Source organism: Nerophis ophidion, linkage group LG05 (assembly GCF_033978795.1).
Source record: "Nerophis ophidion isolate RoL-2023_Sa linkage group LG05, RoL_Noph_v1.0, whole genome shotgun sequence".
NCBI lineage: Eukaryota > Metazoa > Chordata > Actinopteri > Syngnathiformes > Syngnathidae > Nerophis > Nerophis ophidion.
Window position 1 is genome coordinate 77764973 of NC_084615.1, and position 19765 is coordinate 77784737.

The following is a 19765-nucleotide window of genomic DNA, read 5'->3' on the forward strand; positions in this document are numbered from 1 at the left end:
AAACAAGTCAATGGATTAAAAAATATCATAGCCTCTAAGAAAAAAAATTCTAATGAGACAAGGGAATATCAGAATGTCTACACTAACCTAAACACTACTGTTTAGCGCATATATTAAGCAAGTAATTAATACAATTCAAATAAATATTTGTTTTGAAAAATCTTATTTTATACATGCTCTTTTCTATACACATTAAAATATGCAAGAATAAAGTTGGAAACTGGACTGAGGCTAAAATAACATTATTCTTGTAAAAGTATTTGATAATCTCAAATGTATTCTTGTAAATGTGGGCATTTATCATCCTAACATAAAGCCTTGTAATTTAATTTTATACAAATAGCATTTACAGCTTTGTGCTTATATATATATTGCTACTTGCTTAAAGTGGCAACTTAATTTCTGAACATGTAAAAAAAATGAAGTCATAGCAACAAAGTTAAGTTTAGATTAGCTAAAAATATACAAGAATGAAGCTGCAGATAGGACTACAGACGTCAACATTTTACAAGAATGGGTAATGTTAATATTATGACAATATTTTAATAATATCACTTCCTAAATTACTTAATTACTGAATAAATGTATGACAAAACATTCTCATTAAATTATGCATATATGTTGACTTTTATTTCTATTTCTATTTTGTAAAATACATTTTTTTACCTATACCATTCTGGGATTTTTTTGGGTGGCTCAAACGCCTATAAAAGTCATAGTTAAAGAAAAGTAAAGCTGCCAATGAACCGATTGGAGTAAAAGCACCGCTTTGGGCACTTTTGTAAGTTAACAGGCTAAATGTGTAACCCGGCTGCCAAAACTAACAACTTTTTGAACAGCTCTAATTGAACCTTGGATCCCGAGTCCTTGTGCAGATTAGTACTTATTGTTCACGTAGAAACATTTGACCGTTCAGCCAGTTTAGGGCAGCTGTTTGCTGTGCATAATAAGGCATATAATTGACGAGCTACACAGAAAGGCGTGGCATGCTAGTGGTACCTTGCAAGCGACATGTTGAAAAACCCTGGTCTAAGTGGCATTGATACTAAAGAACAGCTTGAAAACTCTCAAAAGAAGAAAAAAAAATCTGAAAAATGTGCCCTCTCAATGACTTGTTTGGTGGTTTGGACCAGGAAACAAAATTGGGATCATGACTTGAGTCCTTATGCAATCACAATTCAATTTTGATAAAGATAATACAACAATGTAGTATTTTACACGTTTTTTCAAATGTTCGGATCAGGCTTTGCCAAAGGTGTTACATTTGGCTTCTTTACACTGCACCTTGGCTATGATGGGTGATATAGCCTAAAATCTATAATGCGATACATATTATAGCTTCCTGTAATAACAATATATAACAGTATATATTTTTAGTATGTAAATGATAACAGAAAACGGATAATAGAAGAATAGAGTTTCAAAACGGGTTACAAAGGCTGCTGACATATGCGGTCAAATGCTGCGTCATTTCTGGTTGTATCCTTTTGTCAAAAATATGACTAATGTTCCAGTACTTTCTATTTCACTGTTAATAAGAGTTGACTTCCTGTTGTAATATTGTTCCAGTACTTTCTATTTCACTGTTAATAAGAGTTGACTTTCTGTTGTAATATTGTTCTATCTACACATCTGTTATAATGCAACAAGCACTTATTCTTCTGTTTGATACTTTACATTAGTTTTTTTGGCGATCCTTAAAATGTGGGTATCGATCCAATTTCAAGTAGCGTACTTTTTGGAGTATAAGTCGCTGCGGAGTATACGTCGCACCTGCCGAAAATACATAATAAAGAAGGAAAAAAACATATATAAGTCGCACTGGAGTATAAGTCCCATTTTTGGGGGAAATTTATTTGATAAAACCCAACACCAAGAATAGACATCTTAAAGGCAATTTAAAATAAAGAATAGTGAACAACAGGCTGAATAAGTGTACGTTATATGAGGCATAAATAACCAACTGAGAAGAAACCTGGTATGTTAACGTAACATATTATGGTAAGAGTCATTCAAATAACTAAAACATATAGAACATGCTATACCTTTACCAAACAATCCATCATTCCTAATTGCTAAATCCCATGAAATCTTATACGTCTAGTCTCTTACGTGAATGAGCTAAAATACTAATATTTTCCGGTAATGTGTTAATACTTTCACACATAAGTCGCTCCTGAGTATAAGTCGCACCCAACTATGAAAAAAACTGCAACTTATAGTCCGAAAAACACGGTACTTACAGGGGCTGATTTTTTGAATGTTCAAAATCATTGATTGATTGATATTTTATAATTAGAATTAGACAAAAACATAGGATGGCAACGTAGCAATATCAATTAAATATTTTAATTATTTTGCTACTGTTGAATTATATACATGCATTATCATGATATAACGATAGTATTGAAAGCTCAATCAAATGTATATCATATAAATGTATATAATCTTGATTTACATAAGTTTTGTGAAACAAACTTCAAATGATTCCGTTGCTTTTAAGATGAAAGCCCACTCATCAACAAGCATAATGGTGTTTTCACAATTCTACTGGGTATTCAATGAGTTAAACATCAAGACTGGATGCCACAGGCCTAAGCTACAGTACATACATTAGAAGAAGGGTTGGTACATTTCTGTGTGCATCAGCAGATGCAATAAACAGTTGTGAGGTTCAAATAAAAAGTTTAGGTAGGGTTAAGTGGCTTTTAACTGTCAACAATATGTGGAAAACATGCACACTTCCCAACAAATATGATTGTAGTGTGCACAAGTGTGTCTCGATGTACAAAAGAGTTTGTGTGGAATATTCACATTCACGAGATCATTGCCAACGTAACAGAACCTTGTTTGTCGCACTTTTACGTGCATTAAGAATAGTGTGAAGCTTCAAAGTTGAGTTGTTTTCATGTTTGACTAGTTCAACATTTCTTTTGTTGAAGTTATTTATTTTAAACAGTCAAAGCACAGAAAAATAAGCTATCCATTGACATAATACGCAAAAAGACGGTGGTGTAAAACCCTGGGTACGTCATGAAAATAAACGAGAGCAAGTTTTTTTTAATGTCAAATGTGTTCTTCCTGTAGCTGCAAAACTCAATTAGGTTGAGTATGAAATAAAATCGTGACGCTTAAAGGGGAACTGCACTTATTTAAAAATGTTGCATATGATTCACATTCCTTATGAGAGACAAGAACATGTATTTTTTAAAATGCATTCAATCTCATAAATAACGTAAATAAAAGTCTGCTTACAACGGAGTGTATGAGATCATTGCGTCTATTCCGACCGTAAAATCCCGAAAGCGTCAACAGTAATCCATTTACATTTTATGACCTGAATATTGACGAAGTATTAGCAATATTATTACAACAGCTAATTTCCTTATGCTGCTGTATTGACGTCATGAGCAGGTGAGCTGCTTTCTCGTCTCTGAGCTCGTGAACGTTTACTCTAAATCAGGGATCGGCAGCCTTTTGTTCCATTTACACCAAATCAAAACCCACTTGGAGCCCAAAAATCTTTTTGATCACTATATTGAAGTTAATGCTACATATACAGTTTCCTTCAAAGTAGTGTCACGTTACATTTCCCCACCCGCCTTTGGCATTTTATTTTGTTACTGGTATCTTCTCCAATTTTTCCCGAGGTAACGACCTACACCTGTTGCCACCTGACAATTAGTCAAGATCCAACGTTGCTGGATTTTTGTTTTATGATCTGTTTTCATCATCATAATTATCCACTCAAACTCACTGGAATAAAAAGACAATATAACATACATCCATAAACGTGGATGCATATGAAAAAGTGCAATATATTTATCTGTACAGTAATCTATTTATTTATATATGCACCCTATTGATGTTTTATCCTTCACCATGAGCTAATGCAACAAAATTGTGTTTTATATGTACTGTAAAGTTCAAATTTGAATGACAATAAAAAGGAAGTCGAAGTCTCTAAGTCTTTTGTTGCCCATGTTAGGCAAATTACTTTGAAAAGGTAATTAGTTAGTTCATACAGGGATTAAATGTGCTTTGGTGGCTGTCTCTCTCCATGTCCTCAAGCAGGGTATTGTGGGATGACATGTATATCACTTCTAGGAATTGTTGTCAATTATTCCCCCATTGTAATTAAAGTTGTGTGTGTCTGTGTGAGTAAAGCTGTTATTATTCTAACAACATTATGCCTAAGACTGCTTGTCAAACGTCTTCTATCTACAATTTGTTTATGCTCGGTCCTTCCTCTCCAAATCCTCTTGCGTAGCAGCGAGGCGGCAAAGGCATTTTTGCAAAGGTGAGCACTTTACCTCATGATTGAACAGCATCAACTCAAGACTAGTACTAAAAGCCAACCAGTTACAGCCTTTGCCACAAAGAGCCTTTTAGCTGTTTGCAAATGCACCAAACCATTTAATTTCAATATTAGTGAGTCAATAAATAAATTGTTTGAATGTTCTCTATATCCAACATAATTATTCTACAGTAACTCATCTTTTTTGTAATGCAGTTAGTGATGAAGTGTACTGGCCACCTTTGTAAAAAGGCCTTCTTTGTTTGCAATTAAAGTATTGTAACAAAGCACAAGTTCCAATAACACCTAATCCCTCTCTCGTTAAGATTGTTTATTAGCAACAAAAAGAAACTAGCTAAATCGTTTCACACTAGGAAACACTGCATTGAATTGTTGTTGCAGAACCTTGAATTTCTCAAGGTGGGAATCTTTGGGCACTTCACAATTCGATTACCATTCTGGAGTTGTAATTCAATTCAAAATCAATTATTGATGCATCTTTAGTGTACGTTAGGGGTGTAACGGTACGTGTATTTGTGTTGAACCGTTTCAATAAAGGGGTTTCGTTTCGGAGGTGTACCGAACGAGTTCCACACGGACATATTAAGTAGCGCACTGCACGTTGTGTAAACAATGCACACCGAGGCACTATGAATTGATTTACGTGGACCCCGACTTAAACAAGTTGAAAAACTTATTCGGGTGTTACCATTTAGTGGTCAATTTTACAGAATATGTACTGTACTTTGCAATCTGCTAATAAAAGTTTCAATTAATAAAAAAAAAACAACACACTGCATGCTAGCAGTGACCGGGCTACGATAGACTGACCATACCTCCTCTTTTCACCGGACATGTCCTCTTTTGCGGGGCTGTCCGGGGGGAGTTTCTTAAATGCCACAAATGTTTTGCATTTTAAGTTATGGTTGCGTGTAGTTTCAATGTACGTTCAGGGTTAACAAGGGGTTAAAAACAAAAAAAAAATGTTTGTGCGCAGCAACATTGGTGAAGGAGGGGCAGAGACAGAGAGAGCGAGAGAGTTATGATAAACGCGCATGCGTCTCCAGGCTCTGCTTTTTATCCATAGATTTATCAGATTTTATTTATTAGTATCTATAGCATGGGTGTCAAAAGTGTGCCCCGGAGGCCAGTTGCGGCCCACAGCTAATGTTTTAAAAGGCCCACGGCACAATCTAAAAATACTATTAAAATAAACAAAAACATAAAAAAAAGTTAAATAAAAAAAGCTTAAAAGCTAAATGTCATTTAGAAAAAGTTGCAACGTTGACTAATAAAACAAAGCTGTTTTTTTTTCTTTCTAACTGTCATTGCTCAAAACATAATATTGAATCAAAATCAATGTTATTATGAATTATTGACCTATCCAAGTTTCCGATTACTTCACATCAAATATTCCACTAAGAAAAATATTTTCGGTGGAAGATTTAGCAAATTTGGTAAATAAATTACCAAAAAATTTATATTTTGTTTCTTACTGTACCGAAAATGAACCGAACCGTGACCTTTGAACCGAGGTACGTACCGAACCGAAATGTTTGTGTAACGTTACACCCCTAGTTTATGTACATACAGGCCAAAAGTTGTGACACACCTTCTCCTCATTCAATGAGTGTTCTTTATTTTCATGACTATTTACATTGTAGATTGTCACTGAAAGCATCCAAACTATGAATGAACACGTGGAGTTATGCACATAACCAAAAAAAGGTGAAATAACTGAAAACATGTTTTATTTTCTACTTTCTTCAAAACAACCACCCTTTGCTCTGATTACTACTCTGCACACTCTTGGCATTCTCTCGATGAGCTACAAGCACACCTGTGAAGTGAAAACCATTTCAGGTGGAGCTCATCGACAGAATGTCAAGAGTGTGCGAAGCAGTAATCAGACCAAAGGGTGGCTATTTTGTAGAAACTAGAATATAAAACATGTTTGAAGTTATTTCACCTTTTTTCGTTAAGTACATAACTCCACATGTGTTCATTCATAGTTTTGATGCCTTCAGTGACAATTTACAATGTAAATAGTCATGAAAATAAAGAAAACGCTTTGAATGAGGTGTGTCCAAACTTTTGGCCTGTACTGTGTACTGTATATATGCAGTATTACATTTATTTTCGTTTCTCTAAATAAGCGTTTATCACTTGCAACTTAAAAAAAAATAACAATTTGGAATAAGAAACAGTTCAATTAATTTCCTTCACATTTATTACTGAAAATGTGTGCAAAACTGGAACAAAAGTGCCAGATAGAAAAGGAGTTGGTCGGATCGCTCTGTGAAAAAATGTAGTTTAGAACTGTCTGCATTCCTTTCCATCCATCCATTTTCAACCACTTGTCCCTTTACAAATGGATTCGATAATCTTCCCTGTCCGAATTGCGCTGCATCTAAAAATCGATTATTTCTTATACTTTATATATTATATGTAAATATTACATATGTTATATTGCTACTATGGTACATTTTTAGTCTACTTTATACCTGCATTATCCTTTCCATCCTTTGTAACTGAGCTGCTGTGTGGAACAATTTCATTTGTGGATAATAAAGTTTGTCTGAGTCCAAGTCTAACTCAGTACGGCGTTTAGGCAAGAAAAAACGAGTACCTGCGGCTGAGGCGAGCAGTAATATTTTGACACGAAAATGTATCTTTAAAAACGCGTTTTTGTGGACATTTTGCATGTCTATACTTTAATACAACTCCCCTCATCACGTGCGGACTCACAAGATCTCGTAAAAGGTCCGCTCTATATTTCTGCACGACGGAATCAGTGGGGATTGCCGTGGCGGCGCCATTCAGCTGCAGTTTACTTTAATACAACTCCCCTTATCATGTGCGAATTCATGAGATCTCGCAAAGGTCCGCTCTATATTGCTGCATGACAGAGTTGTTGGGGATTGCCGTGGCGGTGCCGTTCAGCTGCCGTTTCGCATCGAGTGGGATGATAAGCAAAATTCCAAAAAAAAGTGTAGTTCCCCTTTAATTGTACACTATTTCTAAAAGTCCAACATTTCAAATGAGTACTAGACTCAGCAGAAATTTGAAGAAGTGTTTTAAAAATAACATTATAGTCCAATAAAACTAAAATGTTTTCCCCCCGGTACTCACCTGGAAAGAAATGTCTGTTGTCAAAGTTAGGGTTGCCCACTCAAGTTGATACTGAAAACAAAGAGAGTGACTTTAGATTGACAATGTCATGCTGCTGATGTGTCAGATATAGATATTATTAAGCTATTTACAATAAAAGAGCATCATTGAACCGGGCAAGAAAGCATTTAGGTTTTCAGCACCGAAGGCTTGGAATAACCTACAATCGAATCTTCAACTTCAAACCTGTTACATTAAATGAGTTTAAAGCAGGGGTCTAAGACACGTGACCCGCGAGACGTTATTTTGCGGCCCCCACCTTAATACGAAAGTTTAATTTTAGTGCGGCCCGCAAGTTTTAAATGAATGGCGCTTGAAAGCGTTGTGTTATTTGGGTGCAAAATGGCTCTTTCAATGTTCTGGGATGCCTACCCCTGCGTTAGTGGAAAAGCGGCAAGTGAGTGAAAGCGACAGAGACGTTGCCATGGAGACGAGGGTTTTCTTACGTGCCCGGCTGCAATCACACTGCGACACCTGTCCGTCAGTAATAACAGTCCCCAATGACCTGTACCAATTCAAATCGCTATTTGGTTTTTTTTTATCGTTTAATTTGTATGAACTCACACGATGAACACTACATATATTTCTATATGACGCCGGATAACACTTCGGGAGCCGTCACTTTTTTGCGCTCGCTATACCGGTACTTTCCCGGCTATTATCCGCCGACCGCCGTGTTGCTGTAGGGAGGAAAAGCGGAGCGACACACATTGCAGAAATAACATTATTCTCCGTGCGTCGGCTAAATACAAATATATTCCACAACCCCAAACATGTCTTTTTCAAAGCCTGCAGTGAAGAGAAGGGTTAGTAATGAGCACAGACAATTCCAGGAAAAGTGGGAGGTGCAATATTTCTTTGTTGAGCACAGGGGCACCCCGACCTGTCTTATTTGCTAAGAGAAAGTTGCCGTGCACAAGGGATACAATTTGAAACATCATTATACAACTAGACATGCTGAGGAGTATGCAAACACAATTTTAGGAGCTCTTTTCTTGCGGCCCAGCCTCACCCAGACTCTGCATCCAGTGGCCCCCAGGTCAAGTGAGTTTGAGACCCCTGGTTTAAAGGATTGCATTTTACCTTGTCTGTACGCACATGTGCTAAGTGAGCAAGTTGTAATGTTGTAAATTTGATGTTTTATGTGTTGTAGGGCTGGGCGATATATCGCTATACACGATATAACGCGATAAAGAAAATGACTATATCGTGATATTCGAGTATACGTTCTCAAGCAGTTGCTTTTAGCTGCGGGCATTACACTACAGGCTCTTCTCGCTTTTTCCTGTGTCTCCTTCCCACAGACAGCAAGCGCACAAACTTACACACGTCACACACTGTTATGTCACACGTCACATATGTATGTGCCCTAGCCCAGCAGAGAGGTAGCAGCATGGGTAACGTTAGCTGTGATGCTAGGAGACCCGTGCGAGTGGTAATACGAGAGAAAGAAGGTGCGAATGAAGGAAGAAGTAATTCCCAAGAAAAACAGCAGGGGGTCCATCGTCTGGCGGTGGTTCGGCTTCAAGTGGGAATATGTCGAACAGACAACCGTAATTTGTCAAGTGTGGGCCAAAAGCGTTGCTATAAAAAGTAGCATTACTGCTAATACGTAGCATCATTTGAAAAGTCACCTGCGAGAGAAGGAAGAGAATTTCAAAACGTCCGTAGTAACATACCACGTAGCGAAGGACGAATACTATTTGATTTCCTATTATACAGCATATTTATATTGGACACTTAAAAATGTCTCTGACAATGTTTCTGTTTTGGAAATGACATGAACGTTTGTGCCACTGCTTAATAACTGTTTAATAAATACAGTTTTGGTCAATTGACTAAATTGTGATTTCCTTCCCTGCATAAAAATGTAAAAGTAGCATATATTATTGCAGTATGGACAACAATGTTTTAATGTAGACACATAGAATCATCATACTGCTGTGATTATATGCACTAAGTGTTGATTCAAGGCCAAGGCAAAATATCGAGATACATATCGTATATCCTTTTATCTGGCTCCTCTCAATCTGGAGGAGCAGCGGCTTTACTTTGAGTTCCTCCCAGATGGCAGAGCTTCTCTCCCTATCTCTAAGGGAGAGCCCCGCCACACGGCGGAGGAAACTCATTCTGGCCGCTTGTACCCGCGATCTTGTCCTTTCGGTCATAATCCAAAGCTCATGACCATAGGTGAGAGGATGGAAACATAGATCGACCGGTAAATACGGAGCTTTGCCTTCCGGCTCAGCTCCTTCCTTACCACAACGGATCAATACAGCGTCCGTATTACTGAAGACGCTGCACCGATCCGCCTATCGATCTCACGATCCACTCTTCCCTCACATCGAGAGGAGCCAGATGAGGTGGTTCGGGCATCTGGTCAGGCTGCCACACGAACGCCTCCCTAGGGAGATGTTTCGGGCAAGTCCAACCGGTAGGAAGGCACGGGGAAGACCCAGGACACGTTGGGAAGACTATGTCTCCCGGCTGGCCTGGGAACGCCTCGGGATTGCCCCGGGAAGAGCTAGACGAAGTGGCTGGGGAGAGGGGCGTCTCGGCTTCCCTGCTTAGGCTGCTGCCCCCGCGACCTGACCTCAGATAAGCGGAAGAAGATGGATAGATATCGTATATCGGCCTAAAAATATCGAGATATTAAAAAAAGGCCATGTCGCCCAGTGTTTACTGTTTTTAATGTAACCTTGCTGCTGCCCTGTTGGCCAGGTCTCCATTGGAAAAAGAGATATTTGAACTCAATGGGATTTTACCTGGTTAAGTGAAAGTTAAATAAATAAAAAAACATCTTCTGGGTACTCCGGCTTCCTCCCACCTCCAAAGACATGCACCTGGGGATAGGTTGATTGGCAACACTAAATGGTCCCTAGTGTGTGAATGTGAGTTTGAATGTTGTCTATCTGTGTTGGCCCTGCGATGAGGTGGCGACTTGTCCAGGGTGTACTCCACCTTCCGCCCGATTGTAGCTGAGATAGGCGCCAACGCCCCCAGCGACTCCAAAAGAGAATAAGCGGTAGAAAATGGATGGATGGATGGATAAAAAAAGGCCATATCGCCCAGCCTTAATGTGTTGTTTACTGTTTTTCCATTGTAACCTTGCTGCTGCCCTCTTGGCCAGGTCTCCCATGGAAAAAGAGGTATTTGATCTCAATGGGATTTTACCTGGTTAAATGAAAGCTAAATAATAATTAAAAAAAACATCTTCCGGGTACTCCGGCTTCCTCCCACTTCTAAAGACATGCACCTGGGGATAGGTTGACTGGCAACACTAAATGGTCCCTAGTGTGTGAATGTGAGTTTGAATGTTGTCTATCTGTGTTGGCCCTGCGATGAAGTGGCGACTTGTCCAGGGTGTACTCCACCTTCCGCCCAATTGTAGCTGCAATAGGCGCCCACAAAAGGGAATAAGCGGTAGGAAATGGATGGATGGACGGATAAAAAAAGGCCATATCGCCCAGCCCTAATGTGTTGTTTACTGTTTTTCCAATGTAACCTTGCTGCTGCCCCCTTGGCCAGGTCTCCCTTGGAAAAAGAGATATTTGATCTCAATGGGATTTTACCTGGTTAAATTAAAGTTAAATAAAGAAAAAAAACATATTCAAAGTGTAATGTTACCAATCGATCAGTCACATGTTCACTTTATGTAGTGTAAGGTATGCGGAGAGCGTTTAGAGGGACGATACGCCACGAAGAACGAAGCATATCGTTGTCGATTAAACACAAGCCACGTTTATTTAAAAGTGTGTTAAGTATCGATTTGTGGTTGTTTGGATCTCCCTCGTTAGCAGCAAACTTACCGTTACCCAATTAGCTGACTATGCTAGCCAGACTTCGACAGTCAAGAACGATTAAATGAATGGCGGGTGCTATTTTGCAAATATTAAATTAAAAGCGGCTGATAAGTTATAAAATATTTAGCCAATGCGCCAGTTAAAACCAGTCATGTTAAGTTCTATACGGCTAACTACCGACTTAGCGGCGGAAGCTAGCTTAGCTTAGCCGAGGGGAGCTAGCCGGCTAACCCCACAACACAAACATCACAGGCTGCTAAAAAAGCTGATATATGAATGGAGGAAAAGGACCAAACGCGCCGAGCTTTTTCCGTCCGCGACGCGCCAGGCTTACTTAGCCGGACTTGAGAAGCGAAAAGCGGTGTTTTTGGCGGCGTATACTTGACTCGATGCGTCGGTTGCTAACTAGCCGAGCTAAAGGAGCGTGTTTAGGGGACATTTGTTATCAATCTAACAACCTGTCGGAATTATACACATTCTAATTATATCGCCCTGGTTTCTGGGTGCAAGTGTAACGACGGCGGTAGCCTGCGAGTTAATTAAAAAAAGAAGGGGGGAAAATGTAGAAAAAAAGAGCAGTTGTTTACCCCCCGATTGAAGTGTTTGGAGCGCGGAGACAAGAGTGCGTGCGGCCGTGCTTCTGTGCTGCTGCCTCGCTTCCGAGCGCCATGAAATCGCACAAAAGAGGAAGTGGTGTCTGAGGTGGGGGGCAGCGGGACTGCGGGGGAAAGAGCGCCTGTGGTCTGGAAGGAGCGCCCTCACCTTTCATGGCGGAACGCTTGCCTCCGGAGTGTCTGACAACTCGACCGAAGACATCTTTGGCGGCGTGGCGGGGCTTCGCACACTTTTTTGGGGGCTACGCGGGCTCCTCGTCCCTTACCAGTTGGAACCTCGTTATTTATCTATTAGGGCTGTGAGTCTTTGGGTGTCCCGCGATTCGATTCAATATCGATTCCTGGGGTCACGGTTCGATAATATATCGATTTTTTTCGATTCGATTCTCGATTCACAAACAATATTTTTCCGATTCAAAACGATTCTGTATGAATGAATGAATGAATGGTTTATTTTGAGCCATGCAAACAATTTGATTCATTGATTGATACTTTTATTAGTAGATTGCACAGTACAGTACATATTCTGTACAATTGAGCACTAAATCAGGGGTGCCCATTACGTCGATCGCGAGCTACCAGTCGACCGCGGGGGGTGTGTCAGTCGATCTCCAGCCAGGCCTTTAAAAAAAATAGACCTAAAAATGAGTGATCATCAATCTTCACCAAGACGTCACTTAAATGACATTCACGGTACCGGAGGGTCTTGTGAGATGACGCTGGCTGCTGCAAGATCATTATTATGAAAATATGACCGAGAGGAAGGCCAGAAACACTTTTTATTTCAACACTCTCGCGCCGTACCTTCCGTCAAAACTCTAAAGGCCGACTTCACATTTCCTATCTTCACAATAAAAGCCCTGCTTATGCTGCCTGCGCTAACTAAATACAGAGTCTTGGAAAACTGGCGTGAACAAGCGATCCCTCAGAAAGCTGGCGTGCACATCACTTGTGCACGCCAGCTTTCCGAGACTCTGTATTTAGTTAGCGCAGGCAGCATGAAGCAGGGCTTTTATTGTGAAGATAGGAAATGTGCAGTTGGCCTTTAGAGTTTTGACGGAAGGGACGGCGCGAAAGTCTGTTGAAATAAAAAGTGTTTCTCGCCTTCCTCTCTGTCTTTTTTTCATAATAATGAACTGGCAGCAGCCAGCGTCATCTCACAAGACCCTCGGGTGCCGTGAATGTCAATCAAGCAAGCTACGGAATTTGCCGCCAATGTTTTTCTTGTAAAGTGTATGGAAGCTGGATGAATTAGATGCCAAAAACCAACCACTTTCATGTGGTATTGTACAGAAAGGACAACTTTTTTTCTCCTCCATTTGAAAATGTGGGCGTTATCATCATTACTGTCTGATTCCAATCAATGCAAGTCATCAGAATCAGGTAATACACCAACTTATATTCTTGTCTTTGTGAAAGAAAGACATCTATATGTGTTACACATGCTTGTATTATCATTAAACACATTTAACTTGTTTACAAAAATGTCTCTTTCATAAATAAATAAATATAAATTATATATATAAATGAGGTAGATTCCCCTCGAGTTGGTCAATTGAAAAGTAGCTCGCCTGCAGAAAAAGTGTGGGCACCCCTGCACTAAATGGTAACACCCGAATAAGTCTTTCAACTTGTTTAAGTCGGGGTCCACGTTAATCAATTCATGGTACAAATATATACTATCAACATAATACAGTCATCACACAAGTTAATCATCATAGTATATACATTGAATTATTTACATTATTTACAATCCGGGGGGTGGGATGAGGAGCTTTGGTTGATATCAGTACTTCAGTCATCAACAATTGCATCAACAGAGAAATGTGGACATTGAAACAGTGTAGGTCTTACTTAGTAGGATATGTACAGCCAGCAGAGAACATAGTGAGTTCACATAGCATAAGAACAAGTATATACATTAGAAGTACATTTGAGTTGTTTATAATCCGGGGAGATGGGATGTGAATGGAGGAGGGTATTAGTAAAGTGTTGAAGTTGCCTGGAGGTGTTGTTTTAGAGCGGTTTTGAAGGAATATAGAGATGCACTTACTTTTATACCTGTTGGGAGTGCATTCCACATTGATGTGGCATAGAAAGAGAATGAGTTAAGACCTTTGTTAGATCAAAATCTGGGTTTAACGTGGTTTGTGGAGCTCCCCCTGGTGTTGTGGTTATGGCGGTCATTTACGTTAAGGAAGTAGTTTGACATGTACTTCGGTATCAAGGAGGTGTAGCGGATTTTATAGAACAAAACAAAAGAATGACATAAAGTACAAAATAAATATATAAATACATTATTTTTACACGTACATTGAAAACATTACATGTGACTAATCTTTTGTAGATGTCAAGATTGGCTCAAAAGGGAGTGGGAAGAAGTAAACTTATTAGGTCCCACCCCTATACATATACAATATATATATATACTAGGGATGCACCGATTAATCGGTAACCGAATATATTCGGCCGAATATGGCAAAAAAAGCCACATTCGGCCTTCGGTGGATTGAGTTAAAAAGAAGGCCGAATAGTGGCGTGTGACGCAATTTTTTGACGCGGTGACGTTGGGATATGTTGTGTACCTGTATAAGTGTATGAGGTTACAAGCACACACTTATTGAGATTTAGTGGGGCCTCTGTTTACATTATTAGCCTGTTGTGTAGGCTACCTGTATAAGTGTATGAGGTTACAAGCACACACTTATTGAGATTTAGTGGGGCCTCTGTTTACATTATTAGCCTGTTGTGTAGGCTACCTGTATAAGTGTATGAGGTTACAAGCACACACTTATTGAGATTTAGTGGGGCCTCTGTTTACATTATTAGCCTGTTGTGTAGGCTACCTGTATAAGTGTATGAGGTTACAAGCACACACTTATTGAGATTTACTTGAGCCTTCTGTTTACATTATTAGCCTGTTGTGTAGGCTACCTGTATAAGTGTATGAGGTTACAAGCACACACTTATTGAGATTTAGTGGGGCCTCTGTTTACATTATTAGCCTGTTGTGTAGGCTACCTGTATAAGTGTATGAGGTTACAAGCACACACTTAATTGAGATTTACTTGAGCCTTCTGTTTACATTATTAGCATATCTACTGTGGCTAAGCAGACTTTTGCCAAAAGGACAATAATTCATTTGTTGTGGGTTTATCCACTTTAATGCACTTTATTTTTTTTTTGGAATGCATGTTTTGTTTGAAGGCCTAATATAAATGAAAAACTTTGTGCTTTTTTTGAAAAGCAAAGGCTACTGGAATATTAAAAAAGTCAATATTCAATAAAAAATTACTTTATTTGAAAAACATGTCTAAATATTTATTCTAGGCTATTTATGCAATCTAAAAAAAATTGTGAAAAACTGCATTCATTATTCGGTATTCGGCCTTCGGCCAAGTGTTTAAGTTTTATTCAGCTTCAGCTTCGGCCATAAATTTTCATTTCTGTGCTTCCCTAATGTATACTATATATAATACAATAATATAATTCAATTCAGTGGTTGCTGCGTAGATGCTATATATTATCTATATATAATACATTTAAATTCACACACACTTACATATATACATATGTACACACACATATATACCTGTATTCTGTATTCATTCAATACATAGATTTCAGCAGGATCTACACCAGTCTGCTGACATGCTAGCAGAGTAGTAGATGTGTTTAAAAAAAAAGCTTTTATAATTGTAAAGTACAATGTTTTATCAACTGATTGCAATACTCTAAATTTGTTTTAACTATTAGACGAACCAAAAATACGACTTATTTTATCTTTGTGAAAACATTGGACACAGTGTGTTGTCCAGCTTATGAGATGCCATGCAAGTGTAAGCCACTGTGACACTATTGTTCTTTTTTATTATTTTTATAAATGTCTAATGATAATGTCAATGAGGGATTTTTAAATCACTGCTATGCTGAAATTATAACTAATATTGATACTGTTGTTGATAATATAAAATTTTTGTTTCATTACTTTTGGTTTGTTCTGTGTGGTGTTTGTGTCTCCTCTCAATTGCTGTTTATTGCAGTTCTGAGTGTTGCTGACTCAGGTTTGGTTTTGGAATTGGATTGCATTGTTATGGTATTGCTGTGTATTGTTTTGTTGGATTGATTAAAAAAAAAAAAAAAAAAAAAATTTGTTTTTTAAAAATGAGAATCGATTCGGAATCGCACAACGTAAACTATTAAATTCGTATTCGAATCGAATTTTTCCCACACCCTTATTATCTAGCATTATATTTATTTACCTGTTGGAACCTCGTTATTTATCTTTATTTTAGTTCAGTTGGAACCTCGTTATCATCTCTATTTTAGTTTAGTTGGAACCTCGTTATTTATCTCTATTTTAGTTCAGTTGGAACCTCGTTATCATCTCTATTTTAGTTTAGTTGGAACCTCGTTATTTATCTCTATTTTAGTTAGTTGGCACCTCGTTATCATCTCTATTTTAGTTTAGTTGGAACCTCGTTATTTATCTCTATTTTAGTTCAGTTGGAACCTCGTTATCATCTCTATTTTTGTTTAGTTGGAACCTCGTTATTTATCTCTATTTTAGTTAGTTGGCACCTCGTTATTTATCTCTGTTTTAATTTAGTTGGAACCTCGTTATTTATCTCTGTTTTAGTTAAGTTGGAACCCCGTTATTTATCTCTATTTTAGTTAAGTTGGAACCTTGTTATTTATCTCTATTTTAGTTAGTTGGCACCTCGTTATTTATCTCTGTTTTAATTTAGTTGGAACCTCGTTATTTATCTCTGTTTTAGTCAAGTTGGAACCCCGTTATTCATCTCTATTTTAGTTAAGTTGGAACCTCGTTATTTATCTCTATTTTAGTTAGTTGGCACCTCGTTATTTATCTCTGTTTTAATTTAGTTGGAACCTCGTTATTTATCTCTGTTTTAGTTAAGTTGGAACCCCGTTATTTATCTCTATTTTAGTTAAGTTGGAACCTTGTTATTTATCTCTATTTTAGTTTAGTTGGAACCTCGTTATCTCTATTTTAGTTAGTTGGCACCTCGTTATTTATCTCTGTTTTAATTTAGTTGGAACCTCGTTATTTATCTCTGTTTTAGTTTAGTTGGAACCTCGTTATTTATCTCTATTTTAGTTTAGTTGGAACCTCGTTATTCATCTCTATTTTAGTTAGTTGGCACCTCGTTATTTATCTCTATTTTAGTTTAGTTGGAACCCCGTTATTTATCTCTATTTTAGTTAAGTTGGAACCTCGTTATTTATCTCTATTTGAGTTTAGCAGGAATTTCGTTATTTATCTCTATTTTAGTTTAGTTGGAACCTCGTTATTTATCCAGCATTATGTTTATTTACCAACTGGTCTCTATTTTAGTTTAGTTGGAACCTCGTTATTTATCTCTATTTTAGTTTAGTTGGAATCTCGGTTATTTATCTAGCATTATATTTATTTAGCAGTTGGAACCTCGTTATTTATCTAGCATTATTTATATTTACCTGTTGGAATCTCGCTTTTTATCTCTATTTTAGTAGTGTATTTAGTTGGAACCTCTATCTAGAATTATTTATTTACTAGTTGGAACCTCGCTTTTTATCTCTATTTTAGTAGTGTATTTAGTTGGAACTTCTATCTACAATTATTTGATTACAAGTTGGAACCTCGCTTTTTATCTTTATATTAGTAGTGCATTTAGTTGGAACCTCGCTATTTATATTTACCTGTTGGAACCTCGCTTTTTATCTCTATTTTAGTAGTGTATTTAGTTGGAACCTCGCTATTTATCTAACATTATATTTATTTATCAGTTTGAACCTCGCTTTTTATCTCTATTTTAGTAGTGTATTTAGTTGGAACCGCTATCTAGAATTATTTATTTACCAGTTGGAACCTCGCTTTTTATCTCTATATTAGTAGTGTATTTAGTTGGAACCTCGCTTTTTATCTCTATATTAGTAGTGTATTTAGTTGGAACCTCGCTATTTATCTAACATTATATTTTTTTATCAGTTTGAACCTCGTTTTTTATCTCTATTTTAGTAGTGTATTTAGTTGGAACCTCGCTTATTTATATTTACTAGTTGGAACCTTGCTTTTTATCTCTATTTTAGTAGTGTATTTAGTTGGAACCTTGCTATTTATCTAGAATTATTTATTTACTAGTTGGAACCTCGCTTTTTATCTCTATTTTAGTAGTGTATTGGGGCGGGGGGGCGTGGTTAAGAGGAGAGTATATTTACAGCCGATTCACCAACTCTAGTATTTCATATACACACATATATATATATATATATATATATATATATATATATATATATATATATATATATATATAAATAAAATAAATAGTTGAATTTCAGACGGCTTCTATCAAATAGAGTAATAAAAACACAGTTGTTCTACTAACTGTACTGTGCTTCCTGGTTACTAAAAAACAACAACACTTACCTTTCACTATTTGAGTAACGTCACTTCTGAGTTTCCAGAAGATGGCGCCAGTATGTGCTTTGGTCTGCCGTCTCTCGCTGTCAGCCATGTTCGTTTCTGTGTTGTTTGCGTTTATTTTCGTCTCTGTCAGCTCACTGCTTGTGTATGACCGCCAAACACTGTCGGATCTTTGCCCCTCTCCCACTGATATGATCAACTTCGATGTTGGTTTTTGGACGTCCCAGTCAGCTTTTTCACCTGGCCGGATTCCTGCCTTCCTTTCCCGCCTCGTGGCTCCTCTCCCCCGCCACCGTCAGTTGCTACAGATGTAGCTTACCACCACCAGGTGTGAATGAATGATGGGTTCCCACTTCTCTGTGAGCGCTTTGAGTATCTAACAATAGAAAAGCGCGATATAAATCGGAATATTCGGAATGTTTGGCAAGCGGGCCCCACTATCATTACATTTTCATATTAAGGTGTGTGAGACCCCTGGTTTATACATAGCACAAAGTAAAAAAAACTGTATGCAGTGTTATTTCATTTTAAATTTCAAAAGAGTTTTGTGGCTCCCATTGTTTTCTTTATTTTGTGAAATGGGTCAAAAAGTCTCTGTGAGTGGTAAATGTTGCCGACCCCGGTCCTAAACCAATCTGCAGCGATAAACGAGGGATTAGTGTACCCCTCTCAAATTGTCACTGAGCTGAAGTCCCGAGACATTGTGTAGCAAAGTACTATCATCATACAAGGAGATCATTCTCATGCTTATCTCTGTAACACACACACACACACACACACACACACAAAAACGCTGCAGATGACAAACACCTTTACATACTTGGCGAAATATTAGCCCACTTCCATAAAACTCACTTTTTGAGGTTTTGTGGTCACAAAATTTGGCACGTTTGGTTCATTGTTCCCTGATGATTTGTGCTCGGAAGACCACACAAACGGTTAAAGTACCACATGGCTGATTTACCAGCAAAATCCATGTTCAACGAAAACCATGGAGACGTCGTGTTGACCGTGACTTAAACACATCAAGTCGGGTGATTGGGAGCATAGCACACTAATCACTCACAGGAAGGTGTGGAGGGCAGTGATGATCAGAAGCAGGAGGGGCGTGGCTTGAACGAGCGGGGGCGGAGCCCTTTAGTCTCACCTCCACAGGGAAGTGGTCGCTCACCATCAGCACCTGCGCACACACACACACACACACACACACTATAGAGCGTTTTCCGTTCGGGCTCCAGTACTCTGGAATGCCCTCCCGGTAACAGTTCGAGATGCTACCTCGGTAGAAGCATTTAAGTCTCACCTTAAAACTCATCTGTATACTCTAGCCTTTAAAATAGACCTCCTTTTTAGACCAGTTGATCTGCCGCTTCTTTTCTTTTTCTCCTCTGTCCCCCCTTCCCTTGTGGTCCGATGACCATGGATGAAGTACTGGCTGTCCATAGTCGAGACC

At 38.2% G+C, this 19765-nt stretch overlaps 1 protein-coding gene across 5 annotated transcripts in view; it reads right to left on the reverse strand.

Annotated features, from left to right (window-relative positions):
- The window catches only part of ctbp1 (C-terminal binding protein 1), a 40661-nt gene extending 28522 nt beyond the window's left edge, over positions 1 to 12139 (reverse strand). For 3 of the 5 annotated variants that reach the window (XM_061902075.1, XM_061902077.1, XM_061902072.1), the window contains exons 1-2: positions 11859 to 12015; positions 7430 to 7480 (exon numbers count right to left, since the gene is read on the reverse strand). The gene's annotated coding sequence lies outside the window, so the exon portion shown is untranslated. The other 2 variants (XM_061902073.1, XM_061902076.1) reach the window with 2 other exon arrangements.
- Between the last annotated feature and the right edge of the window lie 7626 nt (positions 12140 to 19765).